This window comes from Mobula hypostoma, chromosome 3, assembly GCF_963921235.1.
Source record: "Mobula hypostoma chromosome 3, sMobHyp1.1, whole genome shotgun sequence".
In the NCBI taxonomy this organism is placed as follows: Eukaryota; Metazoa; Chordata; class Chondrichthyes; order Myliobatiformes; family Myliobatidae; genus Mobula; species Mobula hypostoma.
Window position 1 is genome coordinate 97,330,831 of NC_086099.1, and position 22,888 is coordinate 97,353,718.

At 45.1% G+C, this 22,888-nt stretch overlaps 1 pseudogene; it reads left to right on the forward strand.

Moving 5' to 3' along the window:
- LOC134343479 (transmembrane protein 144-like) overlaps nt 1-22,888 on the forward strand; it is a 182,142-nt pseudogene that overhangs the window by 132,732 nt on the left and 26,522 nt on the right.

Genomic DNA, 22,888 nt, shown 5'->3' on the forward strand with positions numbered 1-22,888 from the left:
TTTGCTCTGTCCACCACCATTGGCAGGTTTTCCTTGTGGCCACCCATTTAAATTCTGCTGTCCATTCCCAATCTGACATGTTTGTCCATGGCCTTGCCTACTGCCATGATGAGGTCTCTCTCAGGTTGGAAAAGCAACACCTAATTTTTTGGCTGGGCAGCCTGCAGCCTGATGGCATGAACATTGATTTTTCTAACTTATGATAATTTTTCCTCCTCCCCCTTCTATTTTTGTTCCATTCCCCATTCTGGCTCCCCTTTTTCCCCTTCTCTTCTCACCTGACTGTCACGCCTTTTCTTTCTCCCATGGTCCACTCTCCTCTCCTATCAGGTTCCTTCCAGCCTTTTACATCTTCCCCCTATCACCTCCCAGGTTCTTACTTCATTCCCCTCCCTGCCACACCCACCTACCTTCCCCCTCGCCCATCACTTGCCAGCTTGCACACCTTCCCTCCCCACCTTCTTATTCTGGCTTTTCCCCCATCCTTTCCAGTCCTGAAGAAGGGTTTCAGCCCAAAAGGTTAACTGTTTATTCCTCTCCATAGATGCTGCCTGACCTGCTGAATTCCTCCAGCATTTTAGTGTGTTGCTCTGGATTTGCAGCATCTCAGAATGCCTTTTGTTTATCATTCCTCTTCCTGGAAGCTTAGTTGGTTATTTACTTATCCCGATCTGTGTCCAGCTGAACATTAGTGATGCACCTACAATTACTCCAAAAGACTGAAGTAGGGTAAATACTGAAAGGCTTTTATTCGCAGTAAAACATGACTTCCAGCATGCTGTGTGTCTGCCCCTGGACGGAGGGGGAGGAGCAGGGCGAAATCACCTTTATTCAGGGGTCTGAGGGAGGAGCCACAGGGGCAGTCAGCAGAGGGGCGTGTCCAGACAGTTAACCCAGTTACAACATATATATGGTTTACCACATTCACCTCTCCTTTTTTTAAAAGAGTCCCGCGGGGTGAAGTGACTGACAATATTTAAAACAAGTGTATTTACAGGTTAAGTCTATCAGGCGGTCGAGTCCGTCGCTGTGATCTACGTAGCACCAGTGGTGATTGCACCGGCAACGGTGGTTGTGCTGGTTCCAGCCTGACTTGAGGTGTCAGCACGTTAGGCGTCGGTAATCCCTCGTGCGTGTGTGTCGCGCCCGGTATGGGAGTGTTGTGAGGTGTCTGTGTAGGGCATGGTGTGCGCGGTGTCTGGTGGGTATATATATCGGTGGGTATGGGGTTAATAGTCACCATGGAGTGTTCAGGGTAGGGTCCCGGTGCTCCTGCGGGCGCCAGGTCGCGGATGGAGACCGTGCCCTCCCGCCCATCAGGTAAAACCACGTAGGCATACTGGGGGTTCGCATGAAGTAAGTGAACCCTCTCGACCATCTGGGAGTATTTATTGCTCCTCACATGTTTCCGGAGCAGCACTGGCCCCGGGGATGTCAGCCAAGTTGGTAGGGTGGTCCCAGTGGTCGACTTTCTGGGAAAAGAAAAGAGCCGCTCATGAGGGGTGGCATTGGTGGCTGTGCATAACAGGGAGCGGATGGAGTGGAGTGCCTCGGGAAGGACCTCCTGCCAGCGGGAGACTGGCAGTCCCTTTGACCTGAGGGCTAAGAGTGTGGCTTTCCACACTGTGTCATTCTCCTTCTCCACCTGTCCATTCCCCCAGGGATTGTAGCTCGTGGTCCTACTCGTTGCAATTCCTCTCGCCAGCAGGTATTCGCGCAGCTCGTCACTCATAAACGAGGACCCTCTGTCACTGTCGTTATAGTATGGGTATCCGAACAGAGTGAAGAGCTTGCGCAGGGCTTTTATAACTGGCGTGGTAGTGGTGTCGGGGCAGGGGATGACGAAGGGGAACCGCGAATACTTGTCGATAACGTTAAGAAAATACACATTGCGGTCGGTGGAGGGAAGGGGGCCCTTAAAGTCAACACTCAGTCGCTCAAAGGGGCGGGCAGCCTTGATTAGTTGTGCCTTTTCAGGGTGGTAGAAGGGTGGTTTGCACTCTGCACAGACTTGGCAGTCATCGTCCTGATCTCCTCAAGGGAGTAAGGTAGGTTCCGGGCTTTCACGAAGTGGAAAAGCCGGGTGACCCCCGGGTGGCAAAGATCTACATGTAGGGCGTATAGCCGGTCGATCTGTGCGCTGGCGCACGTTCCCCGGGATAGGGCATCGGAGGGCTCGTTGAGCTTCCCAGGCCTGTACATGATGTCATGGTTGAAGGTGGAGAGTTCGATTCTCCACCTCAGAATTTTATCATTTTTGATTTTGGCTCGCTGTTGGTAACTAAACATGAATGTGACTGAGCGCTGGTCAGTCAGCAGGGTGAACTTTTTGCCGGCGAGATAGTGCCTCCAGCGCCTAATAGCTTCCACTATGGCCTGGGCCTTTTTCTCCACCGTGGAGTGCCGAATTTCAGGGCCTTGAAGGGTAAGGGAGAAGAACGCCACCGGTCTTCCTGCCTGGTTGAGGGTAGCAGCCAGCGCAAAGTCAGAGGCGTCTCTCTCCACTTGGAAGGGAATGGCCTCATCCACCGCATGCATTGCTGCTTTGGCAATGTTCCCTTTTACGCGGCTGAAGGCCGCGTGGGCCTCGGCTGAGAGGGGGAATGTGGTGGACTTGACCGGGGGCGAGTCTGCGTAGTTAGAGACCCATTGGGTGAATATGAAAAGAAGCCCAGGCACCTTTTGAGGGCTCTGAGGGTGTTGGGAAGAGGGAGTTCCAACAGGGAACGCATACGGTCGGGGTCAGGGCCAATGACTCCATTCTCCATGACACACCCAAGGATAGCAAGTCGGGTGGGCCCGAACACACACTTGTCCTTGTTATAGGTGAGATTGAAAGCTTTGGCTGCTTAGAGAAATTTTTGGAGATTGTTGTCGTGATCCTGCTGGTCGTGACCACAGATGGTGGTGTTATCCAGATATGGGAATGTGGCCTTTGGTTGGCACTGGTCCACCATGCGGTCCATTGCCCTCTGGAAAACAGATACACCATTCGTGACACCGAAGGGGACGCACAGGAAGTGATAAAGCCTGCCGTCCGCCTCGAAGGCGGTGTAAGGGCGGTCCTCCCGGTGGATGGGGAGCTGATGGTAAGCGGATTTTAGGTCTATGGTCGAGTACACCTTGTACTGTGCTACCTGATTGACCATATCCGCGATGCAGGGTAGAGGGTACGCATCGAGCTGTGTGAACCTATTGATGGTCTGGCTATAGTCCACGACCATCCTATTCTTCTCCCCATTCCGAACAACGATCACCTGCGCCCTCCAAGGACTTGTGCTTGCCTCAATGACCCCTTCCCTGAGCAGCCGCTGCACCTCCGACTTAATGAAGGCTCTGTCCCCCACACTGTACCTCCTGCTTTTAGTTGCCACAGGTTTACAGTCGGGGGTCAGGTTGGCGAACAGCAGTGGGGGAGGGATCCTGAGGGTGGAGAGGCCGCAAGTGGTGTCAGTAGTGCGGCTGTTGGAATGGTGTTGGGTGGGATGTGCGGGTCGGTGTGTGTGTGTGTGGTCGGTAGCGGGGAATGTGACATATCTCTACAAAACAGGGGATTTACGACAGTGATTGGTGGGAGGAACCCATCATACTTCATTGTCACGCTTTTCAGGTGTCTCTGGAAGTCAAGCCCCAATAGCACAGGGGCACACAGTTGAGGCATGACCAGTAACGTAAAGTCTCGATATTCTGTGCGCTGCACCACTAGCGTCGCTACACAACCCACCCCCCCCCCCGGATGTCTGTTGTATGCGACCCGGAAGCCATGGCGACCCTCTGACTTACCAGCCGTACCGTGAGTCCACAATGCTGCACCGTGGCCGGGTGGATAAAACTCTCCATGCTGCATGTGTCAAACAGGCAGCTTGTCCTGTGCCCCTCCACCAGGATGTCCATCATTGACCTTGCGAGCTGGTGGGGAGCGCTTTGGTCGAGGGTCACGGAAGCCAGGGTGGGGTCGCTGTCTTGGTCCGGCGTGGTGGGGTGCCCCGTGAGCACCCGTTGGTCGTAGGCGGTGGGAGGTGGCGCCGACCAAGATGGCCGCCCCCATGTCTGGCACGTGGTGGCGGTGTGCAGGGAAGATGGCGGCCCCCATGTCTCGCATGTGATGGCAGTGTGCAGGGAAGATGGCGACCCCCACGTCTCGCATGCGGTGCTGCTCGATCCCGCTCGCGGTTTTGACTTACAGACCTTGGCGAAGTGGCCCTTCTTTCCGCAGCTGGAGCAGGTAGCTTCTCGGGCCGGGCAGCGTTTCCAGGGGTGCTTCTCGAGTCCGCAGAAGTAGCACTTCGCGGACTTGTGATTGGCAGCAACCGTGGTCGATTCGCTGGCGGGTTGTGGGGTCTGCGGCGCCCACGAGGCCATCGGGGGATTGCGAGCCTGGAGAGCTTCAGAGTTATACAGAGCGGCCTCCAGCATGTCAGCTAGCTCGATCGCCGAACTTAAGGTAAGATCAGCTTTTTCCAACAGCCACTAGCGCACATACACTGTCGTGGTCCCCGTGACAAAGGCATCTCTCACTAGGAGCTCTGCATGCTGCGCCGCCATCAGCCCCTGGCAATTGCAGGCTCGCACGAGCGTCTGTAGGGCCTGGACAAACTCAGCACTCGATTCCCCAGGCCACTGGCGCCGTGTCGCTAATTGGTGCCGTGCGTAGATGGTGCTTATTGGCCGCAGGTATTGTTCTTTGAGTGCGCTCATCGCGCCGTCGTAGCTCGGCTGGTCTCTGATCATCGAGTAGACCCATGGACTGACCCTGGACAGCAGAACTCTGTGTTGCGCTGCAGAGTCAGTCGCTTTAATCTCCTCTACGTACGATTCGAAGCAAGCCAGCCAGAGTTCGAAGCGTTTCCAGCTTCAGGTGTTTGTGGGTCGAGATCTAACTTGTCGTGTCTCAGGGAACATTTCATGCTTTAAAATTACTGCGAATAAAATTGATTCACCTTCAATTACTCCAAAAGACTGAAGTAGGGTAAATACTGAAAGGCTTTTGTTCGCAGTAAAATATGACTTCCAGCATGCTGAGTGTCTGCCCCTTGACTGAGGGAGAGGAACAGAGCGAAATCACCTTTATTCAGGGGTCTGTGTGAGGAGCCACAGGGGCAGTCAGCGGAGGGGCGTGTCCAGACAGTTAACCCAGTTACAACATATATATATGGTTTACCACAGTTAGTAAGTCAGCAAACTTCCCAGCAACACACATAAAAGTTGCTGGTGAATGCAACTGATGGCATAAACATTGACTTATTAACGTCAAAAACTTCCGCTAATGCCCCACCTCCCGCTCGTACCCCATCCGTTATTTATTTATATACACACATTATTTTTCTCTCCCTCCTTTTTCTCCCTCTGTCCCTCTCACTATACCCCTTGCTCATCCTCTGGGTCCCCCTCCGCCCCTTTTCTTTCTCCCTAGGCCTCCTGTCCCATGATCCTCTCGTATCCCTTTTGCCAATCAACTGTCCAGCTATTGGCTCCATCCCTCCTCCTCCTGTCTTCTCCTATCATTTTGGATCTCCCCCTCCCAGTTTCAAAACTCTAACTAGCCCTTCTTTCAGTTAGTCCTGACGAAGGGTCTCAGCCGAAACGTTGACTGTACCTCTTCCTAGAGATGCTGTCTGGCCTGCTGCGTTCACCAGCAACTTTTACGTGTGTTGCTTGAAATCCCAGCATCTGCAGATTTCCTCGTGTTTGCATTTGTAAACTTCCCAGCTGCAGCCGAGACTCCAGTACGTGGAAATCAGCTACCAAGAACATCTGGCGGCCACAGTATAACTAGCCTCTACTCAGTTTTTTTTCTGGTGGCTTCTCTTTGGGCATTTCTTCGGGGTAAAAGAGATAGGGATAAAAGATGAAATCTTTTAGGTAAAGCACTGAGAGTTGAGGGCATGTGTGAAAGGATTCCTGTATGGCGTTTAATTTACACCTATTAGCATCTGGCCATTTGGCTTACAGTAATAGTTTTTGCAACATCTAAGACCCCATGCAGGTGTTGTCAGTGCAGGCTACTATGGGCTGATCCCTCAGATTTTGAAACACGGTTTCTACACTTCCTCCATCCACTTATTCCTCATTTGACAAAGCCCACTTAGGCTCCAATGTCTCTTTCAAAGCCCAGTCTTTCTGCAAGGTAAAGTTGTGAAGTGAGCATGCGCAAGTCAGGACTGGGCACTGATCACAGAGCATGCTGCAAGGGTTTTCACAACCTCTTGACACTTGAACTTCACACTCCCCTAACTGTGCTGGACTCGCCCAGATTTCTTGGGACTGGCATCATTGCAGTGATGAAGCACAGGAGTGGCAGGTCAGTTATTGGCAGAAAGCTGGGGAGTTTTGGGAGAAGTTGATCCTGACAGCTGGATGATAGTTTACACAGAGACTTTTTTTTAACGAAGTTTTCTTATCTTTTCAATTCCAGCTGCAAACTAATCTCTTCCTTATTTATAAATAGTGTTGTGATGATGCTTGCCTAGCACATACTCACATCCTTTTCGTAACACCGGAAGAGACAATGCCATGCTGATATCTACTGCTTACCCTTAACATTTTCTGCACTGCATACACAACACTGGGAACATTGAGGGCAAGGAACAAATTTGCCCATTCGTTGATTTTATACTGGATCTGTCTTAGTTTGAATCAGTGATATGATTCCCAACATGATCAACAACAACAAACTGTATTTCACTAGCACCTTTAACTTTGCAAAAACGGCCAGCTGATTCTCAAATTGAAACTGAACCAAGCCGCATTTTGGACAGGTTACCTAAAGCTTGGCCATTGGTATAGGATGTAATGCACAGGGGAGGTTAGGGTTTCGACAGCTAGAGATATATTTACGAACAGATAAAATGAAGATGTACCAAAAGCCAGAATTGGAGGAATGATCAAATGTGTTGTGGGATATCTGTAAACGACTGCAGAGGCTGGATTACTGATGTCTCCGAGACATGATTTTTTAAAAATTTAATGTGAAAATATCTAAGGTTATGGATCATATTGATTAAGATCAACGGTGAGATACAGATCAGGCAGCATGCAGTTAAATGTCAGAATAGACTAGGGAAGGTGGGATATCTAATCTTGCTCCTGTGCTGTTATTAACTGCCCTAGTTCTGTCTTTCTTATTGCAGCAGCTATTTTAAGTTACAATTAAGCTAAAACAGTGACAATGTAAACGTACATGATGTTTATGAAACATTTGGCTTGGCTTTCCAATTCATGCCTAATTTATTATTTTATAATATTCCACAGAGGCTGCAGTCTTGCAATGTGTGCAGGGTTATTTTATGGTTCCAGCTTTGTACCAGTCCTCTACATTAAGAACCATGCTGAAAGAAATGAAACTGAATTTTTTGGAGCTAGTCAGTTTGGTAAGAAATTTAGCTTCTTCAAGCAAAATTTAAATTTACATCCCGTTCTATCACAAGAAAATTTACATCCCTTTCTACCACCAAGTGTTCTTTGGCTTAATGCAAAACAGTCTTAGTTTATCAAACATCTGGAAATTTAAATTACTGAATGTGCCGTCAACAAAAGCATGCAATGACTAACTTGGTATTTATTGGAATATCAATGTTGTTTACAAGTAGTTTACTCTTTGGAAGTTTTCTACTAATGCTTCATTTGTATAATTTTGCTTTGCCAAATTCATGTTACATCTCATCTGATTCCTTTACGTACATGTCCTAAGCTCATGGATCTCTAAAACCAGACTATAAAAGGAAGATTGTGAGACTGAGGCACAGTAAGGAGTTGGTCAGACCACGTTTGGCATATTGTCAGCAGTTTTAGTCCCCATGTCCAAGGGAGAATGTGATGGTGCTGGAGAAGATCTAGAGGACGTTTACAAGATTAACCTACCAGGAACCCTTGAGTCAGGGAGCAATAATGCGGCTTTATCAAACTCTGGTTAAGTCAGGTCTGGTGTATTGCATTCACTGTAGTCACTCCTTATAGGAAGCATGTGATGGCTTTGGAGAGGCTTACCAGGATGATGTCTGGATTAGGCATGTCCTACGAGGAGAGGTTGCTTTCTCTGGTAGAGTGGATGCTAAGGGGAGACCTGACAGAAATTTATACGATCAGGAAAAGTATTGAGAACGTAAGTGTTATATGGAGTGGGCAAATGCTTGGAATGTGCTCCTAGGGGCGGTAGTGGCGGTAAATACAACAGGGGCTCTTAGGTAGGTACATGAATGTGCAAAGAATGACAGAGGGGTATGCATAGTTTGTAGGAAGGAATTAATTTAGTTAAGTATTTAATTGCTAGTTAAGTTGGTTCAGCACAACATTGTGGGCTACAGGGCCTGTTCCTGTGCTGTAATGTTCTATGTCCTATGTTCACTCTCTGTTTGTATTACACACATAACACATATTCAGAAAACTAAAACATAATTCAAATGATGAGACATATCGGATCACATGTATTTTTCCCTGTGCCTCAGCTATTATTTCAACCTCTCCTTCAATGTCACAAAAACAAAGGAGCTGGTTGTGGATTACAGGAGGAATGGAGAGGGGCTAACCCCTATTGACATCAGTGGATCTGGGGTTGAGAGGGTGAACAGCTTTAAGTTCCTCAGCATTAACATCACCAAGGATCTCATGTGGTCTGTACATACTGGCTGTGTGGTGAAAAAGGCACAACAGTGCCTCTTTTACCTTAAACAGTTGAAGAAGTTTGGTATGGGCATCCCAAATTCTAAGAATATTCTATAGGGACATGATTGAGAAAATCCTGACTGGCTGCATCACTGCCTGGTATGGGAACTGTACTTCCCTCAATCGCAGGACTCTGCAGAGAGTGGTGCGGACAGCCCAGCACATCTGTAGTTGTGAACTTCTCACTATTCAAGACATTTGCAAAGACAGGTGTGTAAAAGGGGCCCGTAGGATCATTGGGGACCCGAGTCACCCCAGCCACAAACTGTTCCAGGTGCTACCATCCGGGAAATGGTACCGCAGCATAAAAGCCAGGACCAACAGCCTCAGGGACAGCTTCTTCCATCAGGCCACCAGACTGATTAATTAATGCTGATACATTTGTATTTCTATGTTATATTGACTGTCCTGTTGTCCATACTATTTACTATAAATTACTATGAATTGCACTTTGCACATTTAGATGGAGATGTAACATAAACATTTTTACTCCTCTTGTATATGAAGGATGTAACTAATAAAGTCAATTCAACTCAATTCAGTTTCCAGTATTTTCAGTGTTTCGTGTAAAGGCATCGTACTTTCAGCATTTGCACTAGTTTGCTTTGATATTATTTCAAATTGCTTAATGCCTTTATTAAAATAAAGACAGAGCAGTTTCACAGGAATGTATTAAATATTCAGTCAGATGCCTTGGCAATAGCAGTTTCAGGGTCTTAAGGGTTCTGCTGTTCAGTTTGGATTCTGATATGTTATTAACCCCGACTCTCCCAAATCTATTTCCAGATTCAGCACCAAAGCAGCATATTCCATTCTGCATATTGCATCAAATGCAATCATGTCACACTAGTTAAATAGCAACATCACACACAAAATGCTGGAGGAATTCAGCAGGCCAGGCATCATCTATGGAAAGGAGTTAACAGTCAATGTTTCAGGCTGAGAGTTTTCATCAGGACTGGAAATCCAAGATGTGTGTCTTACTTGGAGTTCCAGCATCTGCCGATTTTCTCATGTTTTGGCACTAGTTAAATATATCGGAGGCATATCACATGAAAACATCAATGGGAAAGTTCTTTAATTCTAGATAATAGGCAACAGTCCTAGCAGTCAATGGGACCTGACATCTGAAAGAGCTTAGATATTTAAGTTGTTTCTCAAGATAACTCTTTCTGATGGTGAAACAAATAAATATCGATAAAAACAACACTTATTTTGCAGATGTTGCATAGGTAACAAATACCCTGGACCCTGCTAATGTGGAAAATATCCTGGAATAAGAATGAAGTAGAGAGCCTTATGTTGTGAAATATCAAAAGTGTGTGCACAGTTGGAGTCATGGTAGAGAACACCAGGGGTCAGGAATGTGGGAAGTTTCTGGCTGGAGTCAGGTTGAAACAAAGAAGATAATTAGATTAGATTATGAGGACACACAGTCCTCTTTTATTGTCATTTAGTAATGCATGCATTAGGAAATGATACAATATTCCTCCAGTGTGATATCACAAAATCACAGGACAGACCAAGACTGAAAAACTAACAAAACCGCATAATTATAACATAGAGTTACAACAGTGCAACAATACCAAAACTTGATGAAGAACAGTCCATGGCACAGTAAAAAAGTTCAAAGTTCCCCGAAAGTCCCACATCTCACGCAGACGGGAGAAGGAAGAAAACTCTCTCTGCCATGCCTGACCACAGTCTGACTTTGAGTCGCCCGAAAACTTCAAGCTCTGATCAGCCCTCTGACACCAAGTACCGAGCACCATCTCTGTCCGAACGTTTTGACCTCAGCCTCGGTCGCCATCAGCAGGCAAAGCCCGGGATTCTGGGGCCTACCCTTCGGAGATTCTCGATCGCACAGTAACAACAGCGAACCAGACATTCCAGAAATTTCTCCAGATGTTCCTCTGCTTCTCACATCTGTCATCATCAAATCAGAATTGTCCACGGCCCCTATTTAACAGATACGATATCATTTTTACCGGAGAGCTGCGTGCGCACTTCACGCTGCCATCTTCTCCTCCCGCCTAATGAAGGACAGTCTGAAAACCATATGGTTTGAATAGAAAGTGGGAATAAAAGGTCAGAGTGCAAAAGGAAGGTAGAGAGGGAGAGACAATATTTTCTTTAAAACTCAAATTTGTTGGCATTTTCACAGGGGATTAGTTAAGGCAGTGAACATAGATCAGGTAGATGTCCACATGCATAAGTTCCATTCCTTTATGAGGCCATTTCCTGGAAAATTATTAGAACATAGAATAGTATAGCACAGTACAGGCCCTTCGGCCCACAATGTTGTGCCGACCCTCAAACCCTGCCTCCCATATAAGCCCCCACCTTAGATTCCTCCATATACCTGTCTAGTAGTCTCTTAAACTTCACTAGTGTATCTGCCTCCACCACTGACTCAGGCAGTGCATTCCACTCAGCAACCACTCTCTGAGTAAAAAACCTTCCTCTAATATCCCCCTTGAACTTCCCACCCCTTACCTTAAAGCCATGTCCTCTTGTATTGAGCAGTGGTGCCCTGGGGAAGAGGCACTGACTATCCACTCTATCTATTCCTCTTATTCTTCCACTATACAATTAAACATACACACCAATGAAGATTTTTATTTTAAACACAATCCTTAGGTAAGCTTTTCTGCGGCTAAGACGCTCGCAGAATTACCATCTCAGGTTTCTATAGTAAAAAGAAATCTGAGGACCCTATGTTCATGAATTTATCATTGCTGTCCAATACTGAGTAATGTAATGGTCAGATTAAATAACACTAGAAGCAAAGCACTTGGTATTGTGAATCACATAACTCTAATTAGTTGTATATTCCCTCAGAGATTTCTCAAAAGCAGATCAATTATATCGAAATTATATTGAAATATAAATGCATCCCTATTGCTTGTTTAGAATTTCAAAAAAAAAAGACAAATTAAACAAATTAAGCCCCTTATAAGGCCCTGCTTATCTTTAATAAATGGGAATAGTGACACTTTTTAAGATTTGCAAGGGGAGACTTACTCATCCCCCTCCTAAAGATGCATCTTTCTGCAGCTGGACAGGAAACCTAAAGATTGCCCACTGAATTGTTCCTGGCTCTGGGTTTTCCTCAACTGAGGTACTATTCAACCTGGCCGCTGCTTTGCTAGGTATGGACATTCATGGATGCTACACCCCGGCAAGTCTAGTTGCAAGGATTTCCAACATTATACCCAGTTTCCTCCAATGACCAAATCTCCTAGCTTGTTGCCATTCATAAATCACTATCTTGGATATTAGAAAGTGCTGTCTTAGATATTAATTCAAAGAGTGTCAATCGTTTAATTGTTTAAAATTCCCACGTGCCTAATTGTGAGAGGCCACAAAACAAGATGGTGTTGAATGATCTACAGTGGGTTGATTGAACTATAGACTAGGTTACAAAGCATTGCATATTTTACCATCTTGACAATGTAATTGCATGCAATTTTCTAGATAAACTCTTAATTGTCTTTCTTTTCTATTTTAGACATGGATTATGTTTTTGCATATTGCAGCGGGATTATTCTAACCAGTACCATTTATTTTCTCATCTACTGTGGAGTGAAGAAAAACAAACCATCTGTTTATTCAACAGCAATATTACCCGGTAAGGTGAAGTGACCCACAGTCATAATGCCCAAGATACTCTTAACCAACACAAACAGGCAATTTGGAAACTTGTTATCATAGACTAATCCTGTGCGAATTTTCCATATTCATTTAAGAGAAGGTTATTTTTTATTAATTCCATGCTGCTAGAGGTAAAAGAGAATAATTTGTTGTTTTTAAGTTACCAACTGATTGATTGTGAAATAAGTCATAAGGCTACTCTTCCTAAGAGCAGAAAATGCTGACTGAGTATTAAGTTTGTCATGCATCAATGCTCTTCACCTCAGTTCAGCGGACGTTAACATTCAACTGGCTCTTAAAATATAGCTGCCAAACTAATGTTTTCAGTCTTCTGTTGATTTAGAAAGTTGAAGAGATAAGGTGCCTGTAAGGTACATGTCTGCAATGAGATAGGCATGTAAGGGGGCAATAAAAAATAAGCAATGGAAACTTTACACAGAGAAATGTAAGAATATTAAAGTTGGTAGGAATAAAGAAAATTAGAGCATAATTTAATTGGTTGAAATTACCAAGTTTTGGCTTTCAGAGGAATCAGAGCATTTCCCTAATGAATAATAGAAAATTTGCATGGAGATGTCCCAAGTACTTAGGACGATGAATTTAACTTTGACCATTATTGCAGAGGTGATGGTGTGTCAGGGTATTCAATCTGCTACTGTGCAGGTCACTGGAGAGAATGCAATTGTGCCTGCAGCACGGGTCTTAAAAGAGAATAAATTGACCTTAGATATGGTCAGCGGCCGTAGCTGCAGAATCATTGAGCATACTCCAGGCTGAAACAAATAGATTTTTGTACCAGAGGAATCAAAATATAAGAGGCCAATAAAGAAAATCAAAGTATTGGGCAGGTAAATGAAATTTTATTCATTTATGTGATGTGGGTATTAATTTTGTTGGTGAATTGAAGTAAAAGAATAGATAAGCCATAATCTTTCTGAGTAGCAGAGAATGCTTGCTACCAGTCTCACTTGGGTCATGTTTTCTCGGTGTCAATTAAATAATGATTTGCAATCATAGGCAAAAGCACTAAATCCACTTTCCATAGGACAAGTGCAAGGTAAGCTATATGTACGTAATGCTTTTGGTTTTCTTTCACAATATCCATTTTTTACACAAAGCTTTTTGATACTTAATGCAGGAAACTTGCTTAGTTTTAGAATGTCACAGGGTGCAAGTCTTGAACATGTCTGTTAAAGCCAGGTCCATCCTTCTGTGGATATTTGCAGCTCAAATCCAACTTCAGACTAGTCTATAGAAGGGTTATGTTCTTATCACAGGTTATTCCTGCCTGGATTTCCTACTACTACTATGTCGACTCGGGCCTAGGGGGCCGGCGTCAGGCAAAAGAAAAACATACCTTACAAGGCGTGAAACGAAAGACTGTGTGGTGCGCCACTCCTCGCACAGACAGAAGGTGGCCGTTGACTCACAAAAAGTTCACCCGCCCTTTGATAGGTTTTGCTTTTAGTCCTGCTGGGTGCCTACACACCCTCCTCCCTGGTTAACCGAAGTTCACCAGGGGGTGCGCTGGTTGAGTCACCAACAACCCGCCCCGAGACAGGTAGTACTGGGCTACGTGGTACCGGCAGCAAGGCAAGGCCCTGACCTGACCTGGATTTTCCATGTTCCAAAAAAAACAGATTTTTTTATTAAATCTAGGCTGCAGAGGTAAAGGAGAATTACTAGTTTAGTTTTTAGTCACTTGCCTACTGATTGATTGTAAAGAGAGTCAGCAGAGAGAAAGCAAAGGATCAGATAAGCACAATTAATAATGAATTAGTAATTAATAGTGAAAAGCTGTTCAGAGCTGCAGAAAATGCCTAACACAGAGGGTGAAGAGGGTCAGAGAGAAAACCCAAGTTAATGTTACAGATAGATGAGTTTTAATATCAATGGAGAGAGTCAATTGCCTGAAATTGTTGAACCCTAAACATAAATGAAAGCACAACCCAGAAAAATGTAGAAATTATCACGAAAGAAGGAAAAGTCAACTAATTGAAGAGCATGATTCTCAATGGAAAACACCTCCACAATCCGAACAGATGAGATGTCGACAAAGAAGTATTGAACTCCTGGCTCAGAGTTGGAAAACTCTTCCCAGAAACAGACATTCCTTGCGGAAATACAGGACCAGGGGGTTAACAGAAAAAATGATCAAAGGTACAGAATAAAAGAGCAACAAATTCAAGATGATAAATGCAGAAAAAACCAAAAAATACCCAGAGGCGATCCAACACATTATAAGAATCTGCAGCAGTTTAACTCAATCTAATCACTTACACAGGCACAATCATGTCATTCACCAAAATCTTGCTTTAAAATACAAATTCATAAAAAGATACCATACCTTCTATAAACATACACTTGATCCAATTTTAGAGGCAGAATCCTACAAATTATACTGTGACAGATCCATCATTGCAGATAGGACAATCCACAATAACTAGCCAGATATAATATTACAGGATAAACAAGCAAGAAAAATTTACTTAATAAATATACTCATTCCATATACACAAAACAGGCAGAAATCAATAACACCAAACTTTAAACTAGAATGGTTGGGGGGTGGGAATCAAATTAAAGCGGCTAGGTGTGAGGAGGTTAGTTCACAACAGAGGGATGGGAACCAGTGCAGAGAGACAGAGGGGTGTAAAGTGAGCGTAGAAGCAAAAAGTACAAAGGGGAAAAGTAAAAGTGGCAGGCCGACAAATCCAGGGCAAGCATTAAAAAGGGCTAAGAGAGTTGTAAAAGAGTGCCTGAAGGCTTTATGTGTCAATGCAAGGAGCATTCGTAATAAGGTGGATGAATTGAAAGTGCAGATTGTTATTAATGATTATGATATAGTTGGGATCACAGAGACATGGCTCCAGGGTGACCAGGGATGGGAGCTCAACGTTCAGGGATATTCAATATTCAGGAGGGATAGACACGAAGGAAGGGGAGGTGGGGTGGCGTTGCTGGTTAAAAAAGAGATTAACGCAATAGAAAGGAAGGACATAAGCCGGGAAGATGTGGAATCGATATGGGTAGAGCTGCGTAACACTAAGGGGCAGAAGACGCTGGTGGGAGTTGTGTACAGGCCACCTAACAGTAGTAGTGAGGTCGGAGATGGTATTAAACAGGAAATTAGAAATGTGTGCAATAAAGGAACAGCAGTTATAATGGGTGACTTCAATCTACATGTAGACTGGGTGAACCAAATTGGTAAAGGTGCTGAGGAAGAGGATTTCTTGGAATGTATGCGGGATGGTTTTTTGAACCAACATGTCGAGGAACCGACTAGAGAGCAGGCTATTCTGGACTGGGTTTTGAGCAATGAGGAAGGGTTAATTAGCGATCTTGTCGTGAGAGGCCCCTTGGGTAAGAGTGACCATAATATGGTGGAATTCTTCATTAACATGGAGAGTGACGTAGTTAATTCAGAAACAAAGGTTCTGAACTTAAAGAGGGGTAACTTTGAAGGTATGAGACATGAATTAGCTAAGATAGACTGGCAAATGACACTTCAAGGATTGACGGTGGATATGCAATGGCAGGCATTTAAAGGTTGCATGGATGAACTACAACAATTGTTCATCCCAGTTTGGCAAAAGAATAAATCAAGGAAGGTAGTGCACCCGTGGCTGACAAGAGAAATTAGGGATAGTATCAATTCCAAAGAAGTAGCATACAAATTAGCCAGAGAAAGTGGCTCACCTGAGGACTGGGAGAAATTCAGAGTTCAGCAGAGGAGGACAAAGGGCTTAATTAGGAAGGGGAAAAAAGATTATGAGAGAAAACTGGCAGAGAACATAAAAACGGACTGTAAAAGCTTTTATAGATATGTAAAAAGGAAAAGACTGATAAAGACAAATGTAGGTCCCCTGCAAACAGAAACAGGTGAATTGATTATGGGGAGCAAGGACATGGCAGACCAATTGAATAATTACTTTGGTTCTGTCTTCACTAAGGAGGACATAAATAATCTTCCAGAAATAGTAAGGGACAGAGGGTCCAGTGAGATGGAGGAACTGAGCGAAATACATGTTAGTAGGGAAGTGGTGTTAGGTAAATTGAAGGGATTGAAGGCAGATAAATCCCCAGGGCCAGATGGTCTGCATCCCAGAGTGCTTAAGGAAGTGGCCCAAGAAATAGTGGATGCATTAGTGATAATTTTTCAAAACTCGTTAGATTCTGGACTAGTTCCTGAGGATTGGAGGGTGGCTAATGTAACCCCACTTTTTAAAAAAGGAGGGAGAGAGAAACCGGGGAATTATAGGCCGGTTAGCCTAACGTCGGTGGTGGGGAAACTGCTGGAGTCAGTTATCAAGGATGTGATAACAGCACATTTGGAAAGCGGTGAAATGATCGGACAAAGTCAGCATGGATTTGTGAAAGGAAAATCATGTCTGACGAATCTCATAGAATTTTTTGAGGATGTAACTAGTAGAGTGGATAGGGGAGAACCAGTGGATGTGGTATATTTGGATTTTCAAAAGGCTTTTGACAAGGTCCCACATAGGAGATTAGTGTGCAAACTTAAAGCACACGGTATTGGGGGTAAGGTATTGGTGTGGGTGGAGAATTGGTTAGCAGACAGGAAGCAAAGAGTGGGAATAAACGGGACCTTTTCAGAATGGCAGGCGGTGACTAGTGGGGTACCGCAAGGCTCAGTGCTGGGACCCCAGTTGTTTACAATATATATTAATGACTTGGATGAGGGAATTAAATGCAGCATCTCCAAGTTTGCGGATGACACGAAGCTGGGTGGCAGTGTTAGCAGTGAGGAGGATGCTAAGAGGATGCAGGGTGACTTGGATAGGTTGGGTGAGTGGGCAAACTCATGGCAGATGCAATTTAATGTGGATAAATGTGAAGTTATCCACTTTGGTGGCAAAAATAGGAAAACAGATTATTATCTGAATGGTGGCCGATTAGGAAAAGGGGAGGTGCAACGAGACCTGGGTGTCATTATACACCAGTCATTGAAAGTGGGCATGCAGGTACAGCAGGCGGTGAAAAAGGCGAACGGTATGCTGGCATTTATAGCGAGAGGATTCGAGTACAGGAGCAGGGAGGTACTACTGCAGTTGTACAAGGCCTTGGTGAGACCACACCTGGAGTATTGTGTGCAGTTTTGGTCCCCTAATCTGAGGAAAGACATCTTTGCCATAGAGGGAGTACAAAGAAGGTTCACCAGATTGATTCCTGGGATGGCAGGTCTTTCATATGAAGAAAGACTGGATGAACTGGGCTTGTACTCGTTGGAATTTAGAAGATTGAGGGGGGATCTGATTGAAACGTATAAGATCCTAAAGGGATTGGACAGGCTAGATGCAGGAAGATTGTTCCCGATGTTGGGGAGGTCTAGAACGAGGGGTCACAGTTTGAGGATAGAGGGGAAGCCTTTTAGGACCGAGGTTAGGAAAAACTTCTTCACACAGAGAGTGGTGAATCTGTGGAATTCTCTGCCACAGCAAACTGTTGAGGCCAGTTCATTAGCTATGTTTAAAAGGAAGTTAGATATGGCCCTTGTGGCTACAGGGGTCAGGGGGTATGGAGGGAAGGCTGGGTTCTGAGTTGGATGATCAGCCATGATCATAATAAATGGCGGTGCAGGCTCGAAGGGCCGAATGGCCTACTCCTGCACCTATTTTCTATGTTTCTATGTTTCTATGTAAATATATGCAGAATTAAAAGAGGAAATTGAAAGACTATGAAACATGACCAGGTTGTTCATGTCTCAATAGTAATATCTACAAATGGTATCCCAAAATTACTACACAATAGTATTAAACAACTGGGCATACACAGCAATGGTTATGTAAATCTCCAGAAAGCCACAATAGTAAACACCACTGGAATAGCAATTGAGAAATGAGTGTTCTTGACCATGGCCAAAACTCAGAAAAAAACCCAAAAATAATCATTTATTTATATAGCACTTTTCATACTTCCAGTTTAAGATGGTGCTACTGAAGAGGTGCGATAGCTTACTTGTGGTTCGAAAGCAAAGGAATTCGATTAAAAATATTACTAATAATACTTTAGTTTGAAGTAAAGTGGGGTAAACTATCATCACATATAATGAAGAGACGAGTGATGGCAAAGCGAACTGGAGAGACATGCCCTGCTGGTGTGTTGCAAGATCAGCACACTTGGAGTTGGATCCGTGCTGGTTGGAGTGGACGATTCGGAGGGGAGCAGACAGGACAGAGGAGTTCCGATGCCCGTCCAACTAATCCAGATGCAATGGTGGATCGCTCTAAGAGCCTAGCCAATGTGGTGTGGTCGACAACAGCTTCTTTGGCAGCAAAATCTAGGCCCGGAGCGATTCGCCCTGGTGAGGCCAGCTTCCTAGTGTGAGGATCGGACTATTTAAATGCTGGTCCAGATAGTCTGGGGCTCCTCTCTCTGCAACGCTAAGGCCGTGAGACAACCCCTGCCTACTGTACTTTGTGTGTGCAAACTTGGTGGCAATTTGCCCTGATAATATGATGAACTGAATACCAAGGCTTTGGGCCTACTCCAAGCCTGCCCCAGGGATTTGGATCTGGGAACTCAATTTGGTTCGGAATGCTGTTGTTATTGCTCGCTTCTATTGTTCGCATGAGTTGTTTTGTTTTTTTTTCTCTTTCTCTGTGTGCATTGGAGGTTAGTCTTATTCTTTTTAATTGGGCTCTTTTGGATTCTTTGCTTTGTGACTGCCTGCAAGCAAACAGATGTCAAGATTGTATAATCTACACATTTGTGGATAATAAATGCACAAATTGCTTGAATCATACAAGCAATGTAGTTGAATGTGCTTTACAATGGAATAAAGTGCAAACATGAAAACAAAAGACAAAAATATGTTAGTTACAAGGAGGATTAATAAATAGTGTTGGAGCTGGTGTTTAAAAGTGTCAACTGAGTCTGCATCCCTTATAGTTTTATGTACTGAGTTCCGCAGTTTAGGAGCGTAGTTTAAAAAGCTGACCAGCCAATTATCTTTTGAGGGAGATTGTCTACATTTAAGAGACTGGCAGAAGAAGGCAAGAGAGCTCAAATAGGATTATAGAATGAAAATGAGTCTGTGATGTACTGTACTTCTTCCCAGACCTTTCAGATTACTGATGGTGACAAAGAGACGTACAGGAGTGAAATAGATCAGCTGGTTGAATGGTGTTGCAACAGCACTCAATAATAGCAAAACCAAAGAATTGACTGTGGACTTCAGGAGGGGAAGATGGGAAAACACATCCCCAGTCCTCACTGAGAGGGCCAGCAGTAGAAAGGACGAGCATCTTTATGTTCTTGGGCATCAATCCTGATCTATCCTGGACGCAACACATTGATGTAATCACGGAGAAGGAACACCTTTGGGTTTACTTCATTAGGGGTTTGAGGAGATTTGGTATGTGAAACCCCTTTTTGCCAGAGGTCTCGAGAGATGAGGCTTGCTCGCTAACAGCCACCAGACTCAGAGGTGAGAAAACCATCTTTCCCAGACTCCGTAAATCTAGGGTTGGTATAATTTGGGTCCCACCAAAACTGGGAAGTTGGGATGTCTTGCCCTCCCAAACTCTGACCTGTGTGAATACTGTCTAACTACTGCCCCCGTGCAATCTGCCATCGGCAAGAACTAACAGATCGTACTCTGCATGCAATTGTAAAGAAAGTACAAGTATATTTATTTAACCAAACCATTATTAAAGAAGAAAGCAGAAAAAAAAGAAAAATAGAACAGCCCATCATAATTAAAACAGTCAAATGTGCATAAGGTTGGATCTCAAACCTTTCAAAATCTGATGTGTCCAAGGTGCTCACGGCACCAACTGCTATTCACCGATCACCAGTAGAATTTCCCCTCTTGGACTCTATTGACTCACTATTCCCTACGGCTGGTTCTCTCGAGTTTCTTCTCTCTCCATCTCCTGCCAAAAAAGACCTCGACCCACCCCAGTGTCCATAACAAAAACCTCTACAACCAGCGTTCTCTAGAATCTTCTCCCAATTCCCCCAACCTGACTGGATGACATGAACGTCACACCACCTTATCTTAAACGGTACCCCAAACATTACCAGTAGAACACATTGCTAATGATGTAGGGTATTTCATTTTGCCTAAATGAAATATCCTACAACGTTAGTAGTAAAATCTTAACTAGGACGTTACATTCTCATCCCACCAAAAATAGACATGTCCTCATGACTTTTAAATTTACCAACCCATAATTAATAACAGTTTTCAAAGGAATTTTGTGATGCCATGACTTCCAGTCCATTTGTAAATGGTGGTGACATATCTCACTAAGGGGATAGACACCACATTCTGGTCTCTCCATAGGTCAGCCTATCCGGGAGTTTCCTAACTCCTTCAGATCTCCTTATCCCATCTTCCACCTCCTCAGCCTCAAGCACTCCTTGGGATCTTTCCTGTCCACTTGGGAATGCCTCCCCCTGTCCATTACTCGTGCTTTCCAGCAACACAATTCGCCCTGCACTCGACCAAACTAGCTTCATCCCAATTACTTTGGAGCCCAGCTTCCTGTCATCGTCCAGCCGCAAGTCTGCCTGTCCACTGCTATTCCTGACCACCCTCCCCCCGCCCCTGCTACATCTGAGTCAGCGCGGGGAGGTTTGGGAATCTTTTCATCAATTATTGGGCAGTTTGCATGAGGTATAAGGCGTAGTCCTCGACTTCTCAACTCCAAGCATGCTCAGTAACTCATGTATGAGCCAACTCTCAAAATCCCTTCCCTGATTGCTGTGATCCATCTTGGAAGGCCATAATGAATGAAATACTTTTCCCATAACACTTTGACCTCGGTGGACACCCTCTGATCTTTTGGAGGGAGGCCTTGAGCATATCTGGTGTAGTAATCAGTAACAACCAAGACGTTCACAGTGTTGCTGGAATCAGGCTCTGTGGATAGGAAATCATACATACTAAATCAAGTGGCCCTGCACTCTGTAAATGGTATAATGGAGTGATCTTCGTAGGTAGCGTCTGAATATATCAAATGCATGACTTGCAGTACTCTTTGACCTCTGGTTTCATTTGGGGTCAGCAGAACCAACCTCAGACGAACCCATAGTTCTTGTCAAACTCCAAATGACTTGAATGACATGAAGTGACTTCAACACAATCCTCTGATACTTCTCGGGCAAAACCAATCGGGAACGCCGAGGCCTGTCTGTAGAGAACCTAGTTCCTCAAATCCAGTTTGTTCCTTTCTCTCATCAGTAGATGCATGGCAGGATAGTTCATCGTTTCATATCCCCTTTTGCAACAGCTGACCAAACGGTACCTATACAAGGGCCGGATACTAGAGAGTACCCCTGTGGCTGTCCCCCCCTCAACAATAAGTGCTCCTGTTTGAGTACTGTTGGGGGGGACAGCCTACCAGTGAGAAGCAACAGTGGTCACGCCTCTGGCACAGAGTCTGGCCCTGTGGCTCAGAAGGGTAGGGAAAGGAAGAGGATGGCAGCAGTGATAGGGGACTCTATAGTTAGGGGGTCAGACAGGTGATTCTGCGGATGCAAGAAAGAAACACAGATAGTAGTTTGCCTCCCAGGTGTCAGGGTCCGGGATGTTTCTGATCGCATCCACGATATCCTGAAGTGGGAAGGTGAACAGCCAGAGGTCGTGGTACATATTGGTACCGACAACATAGGTAGGAAAGGGTCCTGAAAACAGACTACAGGGAGTTAGGAAGGAAGTTGAGAAGCAGGACCTCAAAGGTAGTAATCTCGAGACTACTGCCCGTGCCACATGACAGTGAGTATAGGAATAGAGTGAGGTGGAGGATAAATGCGTAGCTGAGGGATTGGAGCAGGGGGCAGGGATTCAGATTTCTGGATCATTGGGACCTCTTTTGGGGCAGGCGTGATGTGTACAAAAAGGACGGGTTGCACTTGAATCCGAGGGGGACTAATATCCCGGCAGGGAGGTTAGCTAAGGCTATTGGGGAGAGTTTAAACTAGAATTGCTGGGGGGTGAGAACCGAACTGAATAGATGGAGGAAAGGGCGGTTGGCTGGATAAATCTGTCTTCCTTCCCCTTGCCTCACCTTCTTACTTTGGCTTTTTCCCCTTTCCTTTCCAGTCCTGATGAAGGGCCTCAGTATGAAACAATAACTGTTTGATCCCCTCCACAGACGCTTCCTGACCTGCTGAGTTCATCCGGTAGCTTTTGTGTATTGAACATCAATTACTTGAACTTCTGGTAATTGCTCCCCCCCCCCCCCCCACCACCCTTATTCACCATTCCCCAATCCCATTTCTCTCTCTGGCCTAATCTCCTTACCTGCTCATCACCCCCCTCTGGTTCTCCTCCTGCTTCCCTTTCATCCGTGGCCTTCTGTTCTGTCCGATTAATTCCCCCTTCTCCAGCCCTTTATCTGTTTCACCAATCTACTTCCCAGCTCTTTACTTCACCCCTCCCCTTCCCGATTTCACCCATCACCTACCACCTTGTACTTCTTCCTCCCCTCCCTCACCTTCTTACTCTGACTTCTCATCTCTTTTTCCAGTTCTGATGCAGGGTTTCGGCCTGAAACGTCGACTGTTTACTCTTTTCCATAGATGCTGCCTGGCCTGCTGAGTT